Below are 19,395 nucleotides of genomic sequence, written 5' to 3'. Positions count from 1 at the left end.
ATTTGGTGTACTTCCACTGAAAACATGTGTAAATCTCCAGCTACCTTTCTTTGCCTGGAGGAAAATTCTTTACTCTTCTTAGTCCTTGAAATCCACTGCAACAACAACAAAAAGGATGATTTCTGACAATTAGGAATTGCTTGTGATGGAAGAAGGTAACCAGGAGGTCATCTTAACAGAATAACTATGTTTGAGATGCTCTTTCAGCCCCAGAATGACTCTCAGACCCACACAGAAATAATGCTTGTCCTTATGACATCTCTGCAACATGTTAATTTTGAAAGCTTGGTTTGTTTGGGGCTTTTTAATCTCTCCAAGGAGAAATTCCAGTGGCAGTCCTTATGTTGGAGAAATGAGTCAGGGATAAGCGCTGGATCTGTGGAACTCACTCTTGCTTCTAATTAATACATATCCTGTGAGAATTTGAAACAATAACACCAATTCTGTCACCAGCAAGGAAATAGAATGTAGCTGTTGTTCAGCAGAGAAGAAATCTCTTTTCCTGACTACCTGCCAGTAATTAATCACAGCATCCTTCAGAGGAAGAGAAGATGGCAAATAGGATAGTTTCTTCATCAACCTGCTTCGAATGAGCAGGGAATCCTGCTTCAACAGTTCTTTGTGTCTTCCATCAAGCCAAAGTCCAAGAATTTTATCTCAAAAGCTCTGTGCTCCATAGTAATCATTACTATGCATGTGATATGTTACAGCAGGACCATCGACTGGACCTCAGTCCAGGGAGTTCTGAAGGAATGCATAAGGGAATCTGGTCTCCCATGAGACATGACTGAGATCATTTCCATATTGCTGGCCACTTGAAGGCAAGGTGGGAAAGACTAATCTGTTCTCCCTGCTCCCAGAGCACAGGAAGAAGATGCCATGTGGCTGGGGCTGGCTGTCATCCACCACACTGCTGAGTGCCTTTGGACCCCACTCCTTGGCAGTCCTCTCCCTGAACCAGTGCCAGTTCAATGCTCTGTACTGCAGCCCAGAGCAAGGCTCCGAGCCTGAGCTCTGCTGTGAAAGCACTGATTGAGAAACAGAAGCAAAAGATGAGGTCCCAGAGGGCTGGCAGGAGGTAGATTTAAAGATGAAGAGGTCATCCAGCGGTGAGACCAGTTGCTTCCAAGGGGAGAATTTGAGCTAAGCTCTTGACCTCCCACAGACTTCCAGTGTGCAAAGACAGATTATAGGGTCTACTTATGTTCCTGGTCTCCATGTACAGCATGGGTGCAATTGTATTTTTGCTTCTTCATGGAAGCGTTGGGAGGATGAAATGGAGAGGTGCTGCCATAGTGCAGCAGTGGCAGCCATGAAAGCTAATAGGATCTGAAGCCCTAAATGGGACACAAGTTTGGATCCTCTGAGAAACTGGAGGGAGCTAGAATGAGACAGTGGCCTGCCAGGCCAGCACTTACCACAGGAGAAAAACTGGGATGCAGAATGATGGCTTTTGACATTCCCAGACCAATTTCAGAAAATGACAATAGTATCAATAAAAACCATTCACTTCTCTATTACACCCAAATAACCAATGCAAAGCTCAGCTAAATGTCAGATCTCCTCCACTGTCATAAAAGAGCTTGTGCAATGCTGGCAGTCAGAAACAAACTGTTTAGGGGAATGAGGAAGATTGTAATGAGAAATGTCAGAGAGACAGAAATAGCTGGTCCCCTCACAATTTCACCCTGAAGAAACGCTTTCCTACAGCATGAGACTGGGGATGAAAGGGGGTGAAGGAAGGTTATGAATTGTGCCACAGAAAGTCCTTGTTAGAGAGAACTCTATGTAACTATAAATCTTATAAACAGGGTTTTTTTGTTAAGCATCAGCAAAAAGACAGAGAAAGCCACAAGGAATGATGCCATAACTGAGAAGAAATTCAAAGTTTAATTGTTTATTTGAACCAGAATGAACAGCATTCACATTTTCCATCATGCTCACACTTGCATCTGAGACCTTGCTAAGTGTTAGTGTGTTTAACCGCATGGAATCCTTCAGCAGGATAGGTACAGCGGGAGGACACACTTTCTAGGAGAGCCAACTGCCAAACACCACCAGGGAAAAGGCAACCATGGCCTGGCTGCCTTCTGTGCTTGTGGCAAGGTGCAGCACAGCCAGCCAAGGGTGGCAGAGATGGAGGGGACACACGGTGGCTTCAAGGAGCCACAGGCCATACTTTGCCCTGCTTATGACATCAGCCTCCAAACAGAGAAGGAGAAGCAGAAGAGAGGGATGGTTCATGTTCTTCAGCCATACCTGGGGCCACTCATCCAACCCAGTTCTGACCTTAAATGGACACTCCCATCTTAAACCTGAATTTCCACACCACATACATCCACATTGTTCATCTTGCCCAAGGCTGCTGGGCAGTTTACAGCAACCTCCACCATGGCAGCTTAGACCCTGAACCCACGAATTAAATGAGTTTGAGCAGTCACAGATGTCAGCCTTCAGCCTTCCAGCCTCATTAGAGCCCCATTCAGTGAGAGTTTAAGGGACATTGTTAAAATCTTGAAGCGTTGGGAGAGGAAAGAAGCCACAATGGAGAATGCCATGAGTGATATTTGCCCTGCAGCTGCCTTTCATCAGCTGTTCTGCAGGAATGTGCACAAGCTCAAGACGGAGCAGTCAGGGTGGTCACGTTGAGGGTGTAAAAAGACATTGTTGAAGCATGGTTGAGCAGACAGGCCCCTTGTCCTGTTCTCTCAGGGGCTTCCTGGAACTGCATCCAACACTAGTGAGGGTTCTCTCCAGGGATTAGCAGCTTTCCTATTTGTAAATAATTTACACAAAAGCATCTTCCTTCCCTAAGTCTGGTTATTTTTAGACAGAGAAAAATGCACACTTTTATCTTTATAAATAATCAGAACCATATGGCCTAAGCATTCTAAAGAGATCAGTTAAACCAGCTTTTCAAGGGAGGGACTTTGTGTGTGCATGTGTGTCTGTGTGTGCGCTTAGCAGAGCTGAGCTGTGCCAGCCTAGCAGCCTCAGAGACTGAGTGCAGGACTCACAGCCCAAGATGTTCTTACATCACTGTTGCAAAGCTGCCTTGGGCTATATAAAGCAGGCGACAGGTCATTTTTTGCATGGTTGTGTTTTGTGCCTGACTCAACGTGACCTGTAGGTGCCAAGACCAGACTTGGAACTGCTACAAAATCTGAGACAATCTCAGCATGACAAGAGGGTTGGAGAACTTGATGTATGAATAAGGGCGGAAGGAAGTAGGTTTGTTCAGCCATGAGAAGAGGAGGTTAGTGGGAATCTAATCATAATCTTCCAATACTTAATGGTAGTTATAAAGAAGAAGAAGGTACTTTCTTCACAAGGATGAACAGTGAGAAGACAGGAGGCAATGGGCACAACTGGATTTAAAAGAAATTTCACCTGGATATAAACTATATGCTTCACTGTGAGAACAATTAAACATTGGAACAGGTTGCCCAAAAAAGCAGAAGAGTCTTCCTCACTGGAAATATTCAAGACTTGGCTTGGCAAGGCCCTGATAACCTAATCTAAAGTCTGCTTCCAACAAAAGATTGGACTAGGATCTCTAGAGGTCTCTTCCAGTCTAGACTTTTTTGTCATTCTGTGATTCAGGGTTCTTCATGTAAGACAACTCTCCAAGTGCAGTAACTAAAAAATTAAATCCCCTAAATCCATCAAATGGACTCAGATAGTGAAGCAGAGCTCATAGCCTGTGTCCTAATTATCTAGCTCCGCAGGCACAAAGGTTTTGACTCTGAGGGACCTGAAAGTGCATGCAAAAAGGAATGAATTTCCATATTTGAGATAGGCATGCACAGAGTATTTCAGATCAGTTTATAGTTCACCATATTTTGCAGCAGAGCTGCTATGGAGATGCCTGGCCAATAGGGGAATCCCATTGTAGAAGGTCTTATCATCCATCATGACCATTTCAATATCAAATGCAAAAGGATAAGCAAGATCAGCCCTCATGTTTCTACGGAAGTCAGTGTTATTTTTGCTGCAAACACACAGCAACTTCTATAATTCATCTGTTGGCTTCCACTCCCATCCTGCCACTTGGCAGGTCTGTGCAGAGCTCTGGAATATAAATCTCCAAACAGCCAGCAGGAATCATGCTGCAACCTGTACATGGGAGTTGAGAAGACAAACATATTCCCCAGGAGAGCTTGTTTATTTTTAGGTCTAGAGAACCCACTAAAAATCTGTTGAAGAAAATAAAGACAGAGACCCATGGTGACAGCTGATGCTGTAAGTAAGAAGACAGATGCATCTATGTGCGGAGTGGATTAGATGAGTGATCACTGCCAAAATCAGTCGGCGTATCCTCTTCAGGTCATAAAACTGTTTTTATTAGTAGGGAAGAAACATGCTAACATTGCTTCTCTTTTACTTGTTTGTTTTAATTCCTTATCCCAGGAAGTAGTCACTTTGAGCATTTCACACTGTATATAAGCAGTCAGCAAGCCTAAAAATTAAGAGCCTCCACTGGAGAGTGAATGAAGGTCTTTGTGCTGCCCGACCTCCAGCTCTCCTTGGCCAGTTGAGATTTACCCTCATGTGGGGACTCTTTGATGGATGGTATAATGAGGCTCAAAGGGGTACTAATCCCCCAGGGTTTAGGAGGGTCAAACAGAGGGTATGAAAGGCCATACTGAACTAGACTTCAGCAACTCTCAGCCAACAGCCACTTTGGCACCATTCCCAGCCAGCGTAGGTTAATGCAGTCTCTGGAGTATTTCTAGCTGCTGATGAGTGTAGGAGTCCAAGAGAAGAGAGAGTGAGTAGGCTGCAGCATCTGTACCTCCCTCAGTAAAAAGTGTAGTGCCAGCCTTCCCTTTATAGAGACACATCTACATGCAGACACTCTCATCCTTGGCCTCATATGGCCAGGAGAAAATGATACCTGTTGGGTTTGATGAGGGGGATGGCCAGCAAACAGACATGACAAGCTGGAAAAGCAGATTCCCAAAGACTGTTGTGTCCCCAGACTCAATAGAAAATTGTTGATTTGTGCTTATAAGTGGGCATTATAAAGCCAGTCAAAGTGATCAGCAGAGGTGCATGCAGTAGTCTTGTTAGACATTAGGAGAATTTCAGATACTCGATCACTGCTGCCAGCCAGGGGCAATTGTACATTTCTAAACACCAAAAGTTAATGGATGACAGATATAGTATTGCCACTGCAGCTGTACAGAGCAGCAAAACAGTGAAAGATGACTGTGTGGCTCATCACTATATGTTCCCTCATCTCATGGTAAATTAGACACAGAACAATTCTCCTTTTCCCTAGCTCTCCTCTGGTCTTTTCATTTCCATCAACATGATTGCAAACTCCAGTCCTTTTGACATGTACTGAAGGAGAGAGAAAATCAAACACACACACATCCCTTGAATTCATTACTTTTAAGTTATTTACCTCTGTTATCTCTATTCAACCAGAGTACTGTAGGGGCTTTCTGTCACAGCAATATTTGTCACTGCTCTGACTTTAACCTTTCTTTTCATTGGTACTTTAAAATGATTGGTTTTCTTTCCAAACAGGTGTTTAGTTTTAATCAGTGTTTAGCCCCATTACTCATCTAAGTATTCATTATTTCTCAGTTCACTGATATTTAGTCATCCTCATTTGATCAAATTGAGTTCTTCATCTGCTCTTCACAGCTTCCATGCTTTGACTCTGGTCCCTGGTGTACCCAGCTGCTTTTCTGCCTATAAAATTTCTCTATAGACATTTTATTTTTTACTTCATGTGTAGCTAGGATCAGGAGATGAATCTTTCCTTTGAGTGATTGCTTTAATATTCATCCCTTTTTTTGCCTTTTTTTGTGCATTACTTGCTTTGTGTACATGTGGGATTTGTGCCAAGAGGTGCTAATTTCTTCTGACGTGGGTGTTGTAAGCGACAGGCATTAATAAGGTTTGATCTGTGACTTTTACTTTACTCAACTTTAGGATTCTTCTTCTCACTTTAGCTGTCTCTTTAACACCTTTGATAGTTCTGTACAACTGCATATCAAGGGATATTAGCGAGACCTCATTGATATTGATATGTTTGGGATGTGCTCCTCTCACTCTCTCTTTGAACTAATCCTTTGACAGAGGAACTTTTCATTTTATGCTCATACTTTCACATTTCTGCCTTGACTTCCAAGGAAAAGACATCCAGCTATTCCCAAGAGAGCCTTGGGAGGGCAGGACAAACTAGAGTCACAAAGAAAGCCATGTGGCAAAGGAATATCCACAGTGGCCACACGTGTGTTTAACCCTTACTTTTTCCACAGAAATTAGATTTAATTTTTTATGAGACTGAGGTTTTTCAGTAGTTACTAAAAAGAATTTCCTTCCCAAAAATACTTCCCTCAGGTTGAGACTTAGCCCTAGCAGCAATGAGTCAAACGCTACAAATTCCTAACTGGATATTTATATTTATATTTATATTTATATTACATATATATATATTTATATTTATATAATAATTAACCTGGTTTAGAGTCTTTGCAGAAAATGATGGACAGAAAGCTACTCTGCACTTGACTCTGGGACCCTCACAGACGCCAGCCTTTCTTACATTTATATATTGATCCAGACACCATTGCAGGGAGATACTGTGAGATTTCAGCAGCAAGAGTGGTGCATTTTTCTGCATCAAATTCCTGCAGTGAAAAATGATGTGGCACAGTGTTAACTTTAGATCCTGTTCCCATTTCCATAAGCTGCTGCTTCTGCTGGTTCACTTAGTGCATTAAATGCTGCCTCGGCTACTTGCAGGCCTTCACTGTAGATGTCTGCAGCTGAACTCTTTAGATTCTCTCTGTAGTCAGTGGAGAGAAAAAGGAATTCCCACAGGGCAGTTCATTCCATCTGGGAATAGGTATCAAATCTGAAAAGTAAATCTGTCAAGACACACGGACTAACCCAGATGTTGACTAGTGTAAAGTAAGTGCTACATTCATACTCAGATAACATGAATCCCAACCTTGCCTTCTCTTCAATGACTTTTTGCAATGCTTTTTACCTTCTCATGATATTTCTTAGGTACAGAAGAGCACAGGGTTCTTCTCATCCTCACAGCTCTCTGCAGACACACTGCTTTGGACTCACTTTATTGGTCCCAATTTAAACAGAGTGACAAAGCGTTGAAAAAAATCTTTTAAAATCTCTGTCCTACCAACACCCCCAAAACCTGATGGTTTCTGTGGTAACATTCCAAAATAGGAGTTGAGTTGTTCAGTATTCATCCTATTTGAGCAGGAAAAGCCTACAAGGCCTACAATTATCCACAAGAGCTCAAGTTCTGCATTTTGGGATGGTTCTGAAAACTTCTGAGAGAATGGGAAACTCACTCACCATTAAATCCACCACTATGAGGACTTTCTCAATGGCCAGGCCAAGTCTCTGCAGCCTGCAGCATCTGAGCCGGACCAGACAGTTGTTGTTTGCCAGGACCAGGATAAATCTCCTCACAGTATTCTCCTCAAGGAGCAACAGGTCATTAAGTTAATAAGAGCAATTTAAAACTATAAATATCCCACCAACAAGGAAGCTGAGAAAAACTATGGAAGAGCCACTAATTTATTTCTTGCTCCCTGGGATGTCCTAACAGACTATGCAGACTATGCCACCCTGAAGAGAAGGGTCCAGTGAGCAGGAACTCATGTCACAAGGAGTCACATCCATGACCATAGCAGAGAGGTCAATGAATTTACATTGATTCAGGGTAGCAGCTGGAAATGGCAGGGGTTCTTTCCACAGGACCATATCCTGCCGTGCTGTTGCTTATCTCCCATATGCTGTAGGAATAAATAAAAAACTTTAGCCTCCAACAGCCTTTGAAGCCATTAAATGCCACACAGAATTTTTTTTAATAACCATTTACATTTAATTTGTATCTATTGAAATGGGAGAGAAGAGGAAGGAAATGCACCTGTATTTATTTATCTCATGATTTCCTGATGATTTTGTCAGACCTGCTGTCAATTAGTCACCAGTTTTTCTGTCAAAGAGAATGTTTTTCTCCTCAGAGTTTCACTGGGTTAAGTGCACGTTTTGATTGCCTGTTGGAGACTCCTTGCTTAAGCTGTTCACTGAGGGGATAAAAACTCTGCAGTCAAAGAGAATAAAACTCCTTAGGACTCAGTCCTCTGCCATCCTGTACTAAATTTGACCATTCGCAGCTGTGCTAAGCAGATGTAAAGCTCACAGCAGGAGTGAGCATCCACTTTGCAGTCATGTAAGTGACCCCACAGGGTACCAGGCTCAAGGAGTTGAGTCTTTGTAGTGGAGAATCTACCAATTATGGAAGGAAATGGGCTTTCAGCATTTATGTATTTAAAGTAGCTCTGTGTGTATATGTGTGCATAAACAGAGAGAAAATAAGAATTTCAGACTAGCCGTGCTTCACCCCTTAGAAGCTATGCCATCTGAGTCATCAAGAAACTTGTTACAAACATCATGACACAAATGTTAACTTGCCTCTGAAGAGATGTTGTTTTCTATTTCCAACGACTGGAAGAGGATTCATCTGTAATGGTCAGATGGGAGGTAACCAAATGAATCAATGTTGCCTGCGGTGCCTTTTATCCCATCCCAAAGCAGACATCTCAGGTAACTGGAATGAATCATGCCTGATCATTAGTTATGTAAAGACATTAGATACATAAAATTAGGATGAATTTTACCATTGAGGTTTCCATCTTAGTAAGAAAGCTGCATAATCTCTGAAGAACAGAAAACATCCTCAGGGATTTGCTATTTCTGTCCTACCAAAAGCAAACATTATTTGGTTTGGCTCTTACACATAAATTAGAACACAGAATAATTTTAGAGACTCCTGAAGTCAGTAAAAGGGATTTCTGTAGGCATTGGTAAGTTTTGAATCAAGCCTGCAAGAATCAGACCTTTACACCAAATACCTGCTTGAGATAGGAGCAGTGTCCCACGTATTAGCTTTGGTCTTCTGTCCCCCAGGCTTGCTGTTTGCCACCAGCAACAGGGCCCCCACAAGTCTGCTTTGCCCCTCCACCCACCTGCATTTGATCTTGAGCTGTTGCTGGACTTTCTCAGCTGTCTGGGCAGAGCTGCCTGTGAAGCCATGGTGGATGCTGGACCAGGCCCACTTTCACAGAAACACATTGGATTGTTTTTCTAAGACCAGTTTAAGTTCCCTAAACATGTGTGTGCAGAAATATGTCAAGGGAATGTAGGAGGGACAGCAGAAAGGGACAGATGCACCTTGGGGAGGCATTGTTGCCAGTGCTTCAGCTTGGGTTCATCATGAGGGTTTTGATCATGCGGTGGGAGTCTCACGTGTTTAATGGTCAGATCAATCCTGAGCTCTCACCCTTCTCCAAGTGCTTTTTGGTACTGTAAAAGAGAGTTTTGTTCCAAGTGTCATATAATGAAAAAACCTATGGTACTCCATGGTAATGTGAATCACTTGATCCAATATTTAGCAACTTAAACAGGTGCCAAGCAGTGGAGTTATTTGGGCATTTTCCAGAAACACAGTTTATCAGTGGGAAATGCCACTTTGTTGAAATGGAGACTTCTCTTGGGAATGTGCCAGTTTTGATGAAATTTTCATAAGAAAGGTTTCCATGGTAGGGTAGGATTTCTAGTCAAAATGCCAAAGAGAAAGAGAGATGTTTTCACTCCTCTAGGAAAGCCAATAGGTTATTGTTAGGGCACCTGGTGAGGTCAGGACATCCAGCCCCAAATCCATACCCAGAGCACATCTTTGGACCTGGCTGCCCAGTAATCTGGTTGAGTAGCTGAGCAGTCCATTTGCTGTTCTCAGCTGACCATGTTTCAGCATCCTCAATAAGAGCTATTCTGCATTCCCTGAATAACTATTGATGTAGGAATATGAACCCTAGTCCAAACAAGGCTTGAGACTCAGCCAAGCTCCTTCTCTTTTCTTGGCCAAATATTATTTATTCATTAGGAATGTAGTCATTGGAATGAGTAACTATTCCTCACTTAGCGTTAGTGCGTACACCCAAGTCTCACTAGCTGTGGCTATGGAACACTAAAACTTTTCCATGTGTCCATGTTTACAGCCACGCCTGTTTGCGTGCCTCCCATACAGCAGCCTGGTGGGTGCTTACATGTTGTTTGAAAAGTGTGGAGCAGCAACATGGGAGCCAAAAAGTTTCTACTTGCTCTGGAGGGCACATCCCAGCTCCACCTAAATCCAGCAGACGACCCTGGCAAAGGTCTGGTGCTAGGTCTGGTCTGAGATGCAGAATAAGGGCCATCTCAGTAAAGACAGCAAATGCAGACACTGACCTCAACAGGAGCTAAAGACATGGAGCAGAGTGGAAGACACCTGCTAGGGTTGTGTGGATCCACTTACTTAAATGAATTAGTTGAAATTAGGAATATTCTTATTTCTTTTAAATTCAGTGAGAGGTGCTAGATATCAGCTATTGAGTTTGGCATGTTGCTGATATCTCCAGCTGAGTGAACTTCTGACTTTTTTTCTGGTAAATTTCCACAGTTTTACATTCTTAATGTCATCTGAGCAGACAAAGACCACAGATAATTTTTTTTTTTTAACCAAGAACCATTTCATTATACCCAGAGCACCTGAAAGAACCACATGGTGGGCAGTAAATATTGAAAATTTTTTTAAGTTTTCTCCATGGAGTAAACATTATTTGCAAGTACATCATCCATCAGGGTTCTCTGAGGTATCGTAGTGAACAGCATCATAAACAGAATGGTTTTTACCATGATCCCAGCAGGCATTTTTTCTTATCTACAGACTCAGTGCTTTGGATTATGTAGGAAAAGGTACAGTGGAAGCTTACAGCATCTGAAACTTTTTCATTTTATTTCTCACTGCCTCATGTGTTGAACCAAGGCAGAAAAAGTATATTTATATACTCCGTTATGAGGACAATTCTGACTGTTGCTGAGTCAGAAAGAGTAGGTTTAGCTGGCCAGAAAGGGGAAGTGCAAAGACTGGAACAGTTGTTTTGCCAATCTGATTTCCAGTTACACCACTTGACATGCCCCCAGTCACGAGATGACAGAACGAGACAGAAGCTGAACAGAGGCTGCCTCTGCCTCACCCCAGCCTTGGGGTTTTCTTGGACAGAGCAGATGTTGTGGGAGAAAAGGATACTGATAAAACTGGAGTAAGGGATAGAAAACTACCAAAGGCAAAGTCTTTGCCCTGCAGGTAAAGACAAACCAAGTGGTTATTGCCACTGTCATCTCTCAGTGCCACTGGTATTCGGGTTGTTCCTCAAAGGGTGAATTCTAGGTTCCATACATGTCACAAGTTGCACTAGGCTGGCACTTGACAGTTTTGAAATCTCAAGTTCACAGCCCCCTCACCCCTTACATACCCAGGCAAATATCCTTTTCCTTCTAATGCAACAACAGGGTCTTCAGGACAGTAACAGATTATTGAATTTTTTCCCATTGATAAATGCAATAGAGGATAGATAGACGGAGCACTGAAGTAAAATGGTCAAAACAAACAGATGATAAAGAAGTTGTATCTAGCAAACAGCTGACTTTAAGGCATGAGTTTGGGACATTCTATGGAGTGTAAGGTGAACATCTATCCTCAATACACCATCAGCATCTAGTCAGCCTGTACTGAAACAAAAATTGTCTGCAATTCCATCACCATGAGGAATGTCATCTACAGTATGAGCATCTTAAATATTTATGTGTTTGATCATTATTGTATAGTCGCATGCATTATTACAGTTACATACACTTGCAAATATTTTTTTTTAAATAGACACATAAAATTTTAAAAAGTTTTATTAAAATCCCAGTCCTAAAGATGTCTGGACATTTATTACTTCATTTAGTCATTTTAAAGGAAGCATGACAGGCATTTCAAAGGACCAGGCCTCTATTGCATAGCTTACAGAAAATGTTTTAACAACAATCCAAAGGTCTAAGACAATAGCTTAAAAAAACGTGATTAAATCCAATCCTGATTAACAAAACAGCTAAGGACAGGCCTAAGTTTCATTTTTAACAGCAAAAATTTAAGCATGTCCTCGAGTCCCTCACTGGCTGGGGAGCTGAGCCAGGTTAAAGGGCTGAAGGCACTGTTAGCTGCCACATCACGCCTGACCCACATGCCACTCTGCCACCTGGCTTGGTCTCAAAATGCAAGCAAAAGCATTTTCATCTCTCCCCAGCAGACTGCAGCCACACCTGGAGTCTCAGGATCCCACTTGGGAATATGACTGCTCAGGGAAGGGCAGCAGCTCATGTTGTTGTCACAAGGCAGTGCCAAATATACACACACTGCTTTCTTCAGAACGCTGTCTTTCTTTGTCTCTGAGAAGTTAAAACAAAACAGAAAAAGTGTTTGTTTAGATGAGTTTGTTGACATGTAGCTATTTGGAATTAAGGCAATATAGATTTTAAATTGTGGTTATTCACTTTGCACATTGGAGTAGAAAAAGCTCATTGCACATATTTCAGATATGGTCAAAACACAGACTCTAACTTAGGTCTAAATCAACTGCTTACTTCGAATCATAAAAGGGTATAAAATATGTATAGATGAGAGGTCAGCAGTAAATTTTTATCTAATTATGAGCCTCTGTCTCTACTAATTACTGCATTTGCAAGTATAACAGAAAATGGTCTTTTTTCTCTGACTTCCTACTTGATTATAGCAAGATCTGATGAAATGATTAATTGCTGCAAAGATTGTACAACTAAGTGCCTGGTTGTTATTTCATAGGTATGAAAATAAATCAGGATTAATTCCATTGATTTCAAACATGGCTATAAAATGTACATGGGTGGCATGAGCACCAGACTTTATATACAGTACATTCAATTTCTATGTAAGTTTAAACTTTGAGGAACTTCGATCTTCAGAGTAGTTTATCTGCCTGAACATACAAATTCCTCCAGAGATCCCAGCAGCAATTACAAACTCCACAAGCACTGAGCTATGAAAAAGTTTGTAAATATCACTAAGTTTTTAAGAAGTTTTTAGAGATTCAAGTATTTGGTGCCAATTGCATCAAAATGAATCAATCAGCCTTCTGGGTAAATAGGCAAAGTTTTTAGGCAGGAATGAAGTAAATATTATATATATATACCTACATATATACCTACATATATATGTGTGTGTGTGTATGCATATATGTGTACATATATATATAAAATATTTTCACTACTTTGCGCTGGTTCTGAGGTCCAGATTTTTTTTTTTTTTTCATTTTTCCCCTGTTGTCACCAAAATCAAAAAGAGAATTAAACCCTCTAATTTTCCACAGTACTGCCTCAAAAGTGCCTAACCTGATTTATCTAAAACTTCCTGGAGAACAAAAGTGCTTTTCCCAGGAGGCCATGCACCAGAGAGCAGAGCAGGAATGGAGGAGTTCAAGGAAACGTTTCTAAGTCAAGCTTGTAGTGGAGTGGGAACTTTAGCCAGACATGATGAGGAGTTCTGATGCTTTTTTTTTTTATTGTTGAAAATAAATTTTCATTTCATCAAAATGTGAACTCAGCAAGGAAGCCTGCTGATTTTTTTCTGGAAAGATCTTTTGGACATTTATGTGGGGAAAAGTGGTACAAAAGCAGTTACTGTGTTGCTCTGAACATGTATCTGGGGTAGTGGTTTGGAATAATGTGATAACCAGTAGGTTCTGTCCTTCTTAACTTGTGGAATAAAACCAAACCTTGTTTCCCCACCATTTTTCTGCCTTGTTCATTTAATTATTGAACTTTATAAAATAAAAAACCTTGCCTATCCTTGCACATTGGGCAAAACAGGAGCCAGGTTTGGACTGGGGCTTCTGACCTGTGTTATTTTATAAACAAACACTTCTTTGTTTATTTCTGGCTGTTGCCAACCATCTCTCTGGACACTTCGTGCATGATGAGCTCAATGCAGACTCTGAGTGACTCTGTTGCTGTGGGAGCCACTGGCAAATGGTGGAGCAGAGACTGGAAACATCCCTGAACCAGAGAAAGCTACAGGTGCCATTTCATCGCAAGGACTCACTGCAAGGAAAGACTAAGGATGTGACTTCTCTCTTTCAAGGACAGAGATGAAGACTGGAGCTAACCCTGAGGAATTTGCTCTTCTTAAACACTCTGAGCACATAATATTGTGATGGGTGTTGGTTATGCTAGGATTACTGTGGTAATCTCCAGGTATTTAAATGCTTAAACCCCAGCCTGTTCCTGATTTTCTCTGCCTAGGCATGGACTCTAGAATCTTTTATTGCAGAAAAATCTTATGCAACATTTTCTATCGACCTCCAAGCAGTCCATGCCAGGCAGAAAATCTTTCATTGAGAATACTTTGGCAGATAACTGACTTCAGCCTTGCATGCAGCGGGGCAAACATTGGCAGAGGAGATCTGGGGACAGTTGTGGTTATCCCGGGATTCACAATTTACGTCTGCTGCAGGTTTTAAAACTTCCCTTGCTTCCACTCCCCAGCTATCAGCTACTGTAGTGACTTCAGCTCCCAGCTCCAAATTTAACAAGTTTCTATAATCTGTCTACAGTGAACCGGGGGGTTTTGACTCAACATGATCTTGCAGAATGTGACACAGACAGTTAAACCCAGCCAAGGAGGATTTAGGTTTGTTTTCTCTCCTAGAAAGAAGCTGTAATCCATTCAAAGAATTACCAAGGTATTTTGGAATCAAGCTAACTCATTTCTGAAGTTCACACAGAGGTAATGTGTTATTAACCTCAGTTGTTCAGTTTTAATCTTCTCTGTCCATGGGAACAAAGTTTGGTTTTGGCTTTGGCTTAAAAAAATTAATCATCTACCATCCTGACAAAACTCAGAAGTGACTGGAGCTGTGTGAAGGAGAGGAAGCAAAGGACATGGGGTGCTATAATCTGCTGAGGTAAAAAAGAGAAGGATGAACACTATTTTCCAGACCATTTAATGCCACAGGCTGATATATCATGGGTTTACTCAAGTGAGTGGAGGTTGCACATCTTACGAGGAGTGTCTGATCACTTCCACCCTTGGTGCTGGGTGGTTAACCTGCCCTGGGCTGCTTCTAGTTAGGGAAGCAGAGAGGCAGCCCAGAGGGAGAGGAGGCTGCTCAGCTGCACACTCTTTCAGAGATTAACGTAACAGGGTGCCTCCAGCTCTTCACAGATGCCATACTTTAATCCCCTGCTTTATTCAAAGGACATGGGACCATGACAAACTGATAGTGACTGTGGCTAAAGAACTTCTCCAGAAGCCACAAGTTGGCACTTAGCAGCAGTAGCTATAATCCAGGTTTACTAGCCAATTCCTTCTGTTTTGATTTTTTTGCCATGTAAAATGATTCTGCCTGCTCTGCTGCACTGATAGGGAGAAGCAAAGAGGTGACAGAAAACAAGTGGGAAATGCCAGTTGGCACTTACAAAAGTGATATGCTTGGTGTGGAAATGCTGGTGTTTCATGTCATTTAGCAGGCCCCAGGTCAGGCTACAGGATCTTAAAGACCTTTCCATCTAGGAGATATGGATTACTATTTTGCAATTTCTTAACAAATAAACAACAAAAGAACACTTATTTACTTCTCCCAAATAGAGCAAGTGTCACAATCTGAAAGTACTTTCACCAGTTCACCACCCCTCCCTGTGGCAGGAAGGAAAGGGTGGGCAGGGCAGATGTCAACAGGAAAACATCTGTCTCAACACCTGGCAGAGCTACAAGGTAAGGATGTGGGTGGAAGCATGTTCCTGAAGGGGGCCTCAGGTCTCAAAAGCTTGGAAAACAATTCTTATGACTGTACAAGAGTAGTTTGAAAATAACAATGAAATATATTCTTGGTAGAATCTCCATATAATTGCTTGTATCTCTTCTCTCTGTCCTCTTAGCAAGGAGATCCAGATGATGATTTCACTGAAGTCAGCAGATTTCACACTCATTCTTCTGTTTCTTGTGAAGTGGTTTCTGCCTTTGTCTTTCTCTCTCCTTAATTAATTATGCATCATCCAACTGGCCCTTTTGGCATTCCTGATTTTTAATGTTCTTAGATTTATATGGTTTTCAATGATAATCCTTAAAACTAAAGTGTACAGCTATCTATTTAATCCAGTTTTCTGCCTTCCTTCCTTTTCATCTGTGTAATATGATTCTCTCCCATCTTTTTTTCTGCAGGCTTCCAATGCTGAAACAAAGCTAGTCCTATTACTCCGGTCATACATTTTTAATGAATTTTTGTTTCATGCTCGCTATTCCATTTTTTAAAATAGATTTCTATCTTTCTTTCATGTATCATTTTTTATAGAGCTTTCTCACAGGTCTCCCTGCTGAGACTCTTTAACAGTAAGTCTCAGAGAAATAGAAAGACTCACGTCAGCCAGCCAGAGACAAGTTGGATCCAGTGCTCAAATCAGCTGGTCCCACTGGAGTTATTGGGAGCCCGAATGCTCAGTGCTGCATCTTCACCCAGGTTCAGCACAGCATGAAACAGAGCTCCACAGCTTCTTGCTGGAGATAGCTCTGGTGCAGCTCAGAAGAGTCAGAGCGAGCTTGTCTGTGCCCGTGGCACACTACACCCCATGGCATTCTTCTCCAAGTCAGATTCCTCTAGGAAATGGCTGTCCAGCCACCTCCTGCAGGATTTTTCCAAGCAGCATTGCATAGACTATAACCTTGTCCACTTTTCTGCCTCTGCTAGATGTGGTTATTTTAAGAACATGTCATGCATGCTGCCCTTATACCTTCCAGTCAGGCCTAGTTTATGTGAATTTAGTATTTTGTATTTGAACTTCTGGCTCCTTGGTTTACCCTTTCCCAAAAAGCCTGCAAGTGCATTTGTTTTCAAAGTCCTTGGATGGAGTCATTTCTCCACTAAGATTCTGTGACCTTTCAATTCTGTACTTGACTGCAATCAAAAAGGTGCAAAGTCTTTGGATTCTGGATATTTCTGCATTTCAGGCAAAATAAGTATCAGTCTTTTTGGCTGAAAGGAAGACTACACTTTGCCAGAGAAGAACTTGATAATAAAGCCTTTTCTTTTTCTTCTTTCCTTGACACTTATGAACTGAAATATTCCGCTGCACAGAGCTGAAATAAATTGATCAGAAAACTTCAAATGTAACACCTTCATCAGGACCTTTCTTCAGCAGCTAAGCTCAAAACCACTGGTATGCCACTCCTTTTCATTACTCCAGCATAGTACTATCAAATCTAATTTTGGGAGCCCCTCATGGACCATGGTTAGCATATATCACATATCACATCCTGTCTCCAAAGCCATTCTGTCTTTACAGCCTATTCAGATAGCAGGACTTAACCAAGAATTCATATTGAATGGGGTGAGATACCAATCCATGGCTTCGTGTATCATTTCTGTTGGATGTAATGTTCAAAATATTGTCATTGTGAGTAACTTCTCTGCCTCAGAAGACATTTGAAATGACTGGGTATTGTCTAACAAGAAAAAAGGAAAAGAAAGAGAAAAGGTCTACAGATATTCTGCAATACTATACAAGAAAAGCAAGACTCTTCAAATATATAAATATGGATTTTTCCTTGTATATTATTTCAAACAAAGTATTTAACTTATAATTTCTTAACTTCACATTTAAGCTACCAAGGCTGTCTTCTTGAGGTGCAATTATACAAAATCAAATGTCAGTAAATACATTTTATGTGCACAACCTGTTTCCTGGAATTCAGGCAAAAATATTAGAAGAACATTCTCATAGTGGTTTTTTTTTCTTTTTTTTTAAGAAAACTAAACCTTCTGGAAAATTCTACAAGTACATTGTAAATCCGGCTGTTCTGTTGGCTTCCTCTTACAAATACCACAGCGATAGGGATGACTTTGTACACAATAGCAGCTGATATTTGAATAGCTTGCAAGAGGTTTTACTGTTAGCATCTCAGCCTCAAACACCCGGCAGTATTTTCATTTCCCCCACAAAAAATGTTTAGAAGGAAAATAATTCCAAATTGAGTTGTCTGGAATTATTTTTGGCCTGAACTTGAATCACCTTTGGCTTTAAACTTGCCTTTCATTTTGGCACTTGAACTTTGCTCAAGGAGATGGGGAAGAGCACCGGCACAGTGCCACGTTTCAGAACAAAATACCCATTTTACATTACATTCCCACTGCCTGTATCTAATTGCATGTGAATATCTGACAGGAAATGGAACAGGATACTCAGCATTCAATGCTTTTAGGAAACAGATAATCAGTAAATTGGTCTTTGCTATAGTTAAAGGAACAATTGTTTTACTGGACTGACCAAAACTGAGTTACACCAGGGAGGCCAAAGAATACTGACCATCTGTACTCCACTGGGTGAAAATGGGATAATTCTTTCTCTTTTTTTTTCTTTTCAGTTTTTGCTGCATTTCTTTTCCTAGTCTGGTGCTCTCTCCTTGTAGGTGCATGACTGGTAAGAAAAAATAATTTAACTTCAAGTGCTGTTAAGATAATTAGCTGTCACATACAGGCTTTGCTTATTCCCCAGCCAGGACAATGTCATTTTTAACAAATTTTCGTGGCTGGCCCTGCATTACAGAAATGAGCTGTGTTCGTAATGATCATTTTCCGGCCTGAGATAGAAAATGGCTTTGCATTTTTTGAGCATTTTGAGACAGTGATCTATTTATGTACTGGTAATCAAGTGGTTCAAAGACGTGAGAAACCTTTTTCTTTTTTTTTTCCCATATTTCCCTGATAAAGAAATGAAGGGAAAGAATGCTTTTGAAAAAGAAGATTTCCAAGCAGACACTCATACCCTCCACCTACTGGCAACAGTAAACAATTTTCCTATGATAGTTTCCCCTAAGCAACTTTCTTCTAGACTATTCCAGGGTGTTTGGTGATCCCACATTTGACTACAAGGGTCCTTTTCATATGGGCAGTTTCAACCATTGCTCAGTTTGAAGGAACCTAAAAGGTTGTGGTTTGTGGCTGGGTTCTCATAGGTCCATGACTGACCCACTTGATCTTTCCTTTCCCATTTCACTAGAAATCATCTCAATAATTTCTAGTTCAGTAAATTGCATAAATTACTGAAGTGGTTTTTTTTTGTTTTTTCTTGTCTTTGCAGGGATCAGGAAGAAGAAGCACATCACCTGGGTGGTAATTTTCCTTGTCTTTATTACACATGATCTGTAAGTGGTGCAGTTATCACTGGAGTGGGTATGGTTTGTGTACCTACCATGAATCCAGCCTAGGAACTGTAGTGCTGTTTTCTCTAAGAGTCATCAGAACTTGTCATTTTGCCTAGTGTGGTTTTGTTAGTGTTCATGACATTAAAATATAAACACCTATTAAGGAGATAAACTCTAATTAGAGCAAAAACTCCAATGAAACAATTGAATGTTGAAACTTGGTAGGTAAAATCAGATGAGCCCAGGGGACAATTTGAGTAGCTTCTGCAGTTCTAAATCATTTCCCTTATAATAAGAAAAGGAAACAG

At 41.1% G+C, this 19,395-nt stretch overlaps 1 long non-coding RNA gene across 1 annotated transcript in view; it reads right to left on the bottom strand.

Moving 5' to 3' along the window:
- Window positions 1-11,792: 11,792 nt before the first annotated feature.
- The window catches only part of LOC109950941, a 31,804-nt gene continuing 24,201 nt past the window's right edge, over window positions 11,793-19,395 (bottom strand). The window contains exon 2 of the long non-coding RNA XR_002273277.2: window positions 11,793-12,306. This is a non-coding gene — a long non-coding RNA (uncharacterized LOC109950941). The remainder of the gene's footprint in view (window positions 12,307-19,395) is intronic.

Source organism: Corvus cornix, chromosome 2, assembly GCF_000738735.6.
Source record: "Corvus cornix cornix isolate S_Up_H32 chromosome 2, ASM73873v5, whole genome shotgun sequence".
NCBI lineage: Eukaryota > Metazoa > Chordata > Aves > Passeriformes > Corvidae > Corvus > Corvus cornix.
The sequence above is the reverse complement of the archived record's forward strand: the minus strand, read 5'-3'. Positions and strand labels throughout refer to the sequence as shown.